General features: G+C 37.0%; 1 long non-coding RNA gene across 1 annotated transcript; it reads right to left on the bottom strand.

Annotated features, from left to right (window-relative positions):
* Positions 1-439: 439 nt before the first annotated feature.
* On the bottom strand, positions 440-2,853 carry LOC105724873 (uncharacterized). Its single transcript, XR_001109150.2, has 2 exons — positions 2,780-2,853; positions 440-2,133 (listed from the first exon to the last, which is right to left on the bottom strand). It is a non-coding gene; the product is annotated as an uncharacterized LOC105724873 (long non-coding RNA).
* Positions 2,854-3,377: the final 524 nt, after the last annotated feature.

Below are 3,377 nucleotides of genomic sequence, written 5' to 3'. Positions count from 1 at the left end.
GTGACTTTCCTGTAAGATTGAACACATGAACTGAATGGCTTACAGGTATTCAGATACAGAAAATAGTTATACAAATAGTTTTTTGAATGAAGTTATCTAATATTTTATATTATAAAGGAAGTGATATTTGAACAATAGAGAATTTTTAAAAATCAGTTTACATACATAGTTTACCTATTCATTTTGGCTGCTACAGAGCATTACATTTAATTCATAAAATATTTTTATTTATACTAACCCTTTTGAGGATAATTAACTTATTTATAATTTTTTATACTCTTATATGCCATGCTGTGGTAAAAATTCTTATATATATCTTGTGCACCACTAGGTCCTCTAGCATGGACACCAAGAAAACCTCAGAAAAGAAGTTTTAGAAAAACAGGCACAGTAGAACACAACTGAAATAAATTTTTATATCACTAGATTTTTCATAGATATAGTTTTTATTGAAGAGAGTCACCAAAGTACATGGGAATGGTTTATTCTAGCTTCAAGATGGCAGTCACCTTTGAGGAGTAAAGGAGGGAAAAGGAGATAAGGTAAAGTTTAACTGTATTCTTATCTTTTCTTCTTTAAGACTAATAAAACAAACAAGAAAAAGTGATCATGTTCATTTAATTTTGGTAGTGGCTATATAGGTATCTGGTTTACTGTGGACTGTACTTTTCTATTTGCTTGAATGTTTCATAATTTCAAAAAGCTTTAAACATGTTTAAACAAGTTTCTACAAACAAATTTAGAGTGCTCTATCAAACAAGAAGATTCCATAGCTATTCTAAGTGCAGTAAAATCACAGATAAAAGGGTCTATCAATGCACATATCTAATTGCCTCACATAAAAGAAGTTAGCCATAAGTTTTAAAAATGCAGCCATGAAGAAATGACATACAACAGGAAGGTTTACATAGTTAAAAAACCAAACAGCACTGTACAACAACTTCTCACCTAACAATGTTGATAGACTGTTAGAAACTTACTTTAAGTGAAATGATATCATCAAACCAATTCTACCATAAGCTGATTGATATATACAAAAGTTAAGTTCCTATGGCATATTTCTGTTCACAAAAGCATCATAAAACTTCTAAATGAAGATAAGAAACGTTTTAAATATGAAACATGGAAATAATTGTGAGCTATCCAACAGTTTAAGAGAGATTAACTTAAAAAGTAAGATAATTATTTGCCCAATTTTTGGTGAAGCAGTAACAGCAGTCATAGGAGTGAGGGGTTAAATTAGAAAATAAATATTTACAAAGAAAAATTTTCAGGAGCACCTTCTTTTACCAAAACGTTCAGAAACAAACAAGCACAAATATGGCAGGCTTGTGGAGTGCTTTCAGACTGTATCGTTTATTGTCATGAATTTGTGTGATTAGCATAAACTTTACAAATTTTTGCCTTATTCATTTATTCACTCATTCATTTTATAAGCTTCTTGTTTTAGCTCAGGGCAGGGTGGCCAGACTGCGTTTCTGCAGCCTAGGCCATGAGGTGGGAACCAGCCCTGAACAGGACACTTTCCCATCAGGGTGCACTCACACCCACATCCCACTCACTCACATTGGGACCATGTAGACCCACCAATGGACCTAAGGGGCACAACTTTGGGATGCAGGACAAACCTGGAAGAACCAGGGGAAAAGCATGTAGACATGTAGACATGAGGAGAACATGCAAACTCCTTGATTTTTTTGGTCCCCATTAACATTATAATGAAGCAATGAAAAACAAAATGACAAAAGTAGGTCTTGTATTACCATGGAAAATAGTATCTCCCTCAAGCTCATGTCCACCTGGAACCTCAGAATATTATCTTATTTGGAAATAAGGTCTTTGCAAATGTAATCAGTAAAGATAAGGTCATATTGAATAAGGATGGGCTTGAAATCCAAAGACTGGTATCCTTACACAAGAAGAGCAGGCGCAGAGACACAGTTATACAGAGTGAAGACAGTCATGTCCAGATGGAGGCAGAAACTGGAGTGATGCAGCCACAAGTCAGAGAATGTCAAGGATTGCTGGCCACCAGTAGAATGTAGGAAGAGGCTAGACAGGGTTCTTCTCTAGAGCTGACAAAGCCAGCACCGATCTGTCGACACGTTCACTTTGAATTTTCAGCCTCCAAAACTGTGAGAGATTCAATTTCTGTTGTTAAAGCCACCAAGTTTGTAGTACTTTGTTATTCTCAATGGGAAATAAATACAAGCACTTTCTCCCTCAACTCTCTGGTGCTTGGGGCTGGGACACCACATGGGAATCCTCAGTGTCTAAGATAATCGGGGTCTCAGAGGTCCCCTCAACCACAATCACTCTCATTTTCAGGAGTAGTAGATTAAGTTACAGTCAGCATTCAACTGAGGTGGAAAGGAAACCCTAAGTGTCTTTAACTTCACATGAAATCTGAAATGGCCCAAGGATAAAATAAAAGGAAAATCTGAGCAGTTCTGGTGAGAAATGCACAGGAGGTTGGGTCATGAGGCAGAACACCCATGCAGTTGGAATGGATGTCATATACCTGGATTTGAAATTTTTAGGGACTCAGTTTCTTGAGTTTGAATATATTTTCATGGAGATTTAATGAAAAAACATGGGTAAAGATCTTGGCACCACAATAAAAGTTAGATTCCTCCCACAACCCTAAAAGCCAATACAAAATTATAGATGAAATAGGAGCTAAGCCAGTCTGGAATATTTATCTAAAGGTCTCTCTTGGAAGGATTCAAGAAAAACTCAGTATCAGTTGCTGCTTTTGAGTTTGGGATGCAAAACTCACCATTCATAGTGTAGGTACTCAAGAGATCCTGAGGACATTCCTTCAGTTTTCAAGATAACCATTGCAAGTGACTGGTATATCATTTGCTTCAGTTATATAAGCTTACCGGAAGCCTGGCTGTTCAGACTCTGACCCATAAACAAGTCATCCTTATTCATGTGTTGACACTTGTGGGGCCCTAATAAATCAGTAAGTTAACAGAATCTGAAAAGCAGCTGGGCTGGCAGAACAGAAACTTAACCTGGTTTACAACCCCTTTGTGTGAAAAAAACAAAACAAACACAACCACCCTGCTGCAACTCCAGAAATGGAAGGCAAGCAGATTGCTAAGAACAGCAGAGCATTTCTCTTAGGCACCTTGAGAGAAAAGGACTGGCAGTTAAAAATTACCCCAAGTTATTATTGGCAAACAATCCAGACTCACTTGCTTATTGTCCCTACCAGCATGACCTTATAAAACTTCCTTCCAGTCCCTGCCTCTTTGGAGACAGCCCCTTCTCTGCTGTGCTGCCTGTTGCTTTCTTGCAACGAATCTTTGTACTTTCTCTAATAAATCTGCCTTAGTTTAGTCATGACTGTCTTGGTAAATAAATTCCTT

This window comes from Aotus nancymaae, unplaced genomic scaffold (assembly GCF_030222135.1).
Source record: "Aotus nancymaae isolate 86718 unplaced genomic scaffold, 86718_ANA_hifiasm-v0.15.2.pri h1tg000036l, whole genome shotgun sequence".
NCBI lineage: Eukaryota > Metazoa > Chordata > Mammalia > Primates > Aotidae > Aotus > Aotus nancymaae.
The sequence above is the reverse complement of the archived record's forward strand: the minus strand, read 5'-3'. Positions and strand labels throughout refer to the sequence as shown.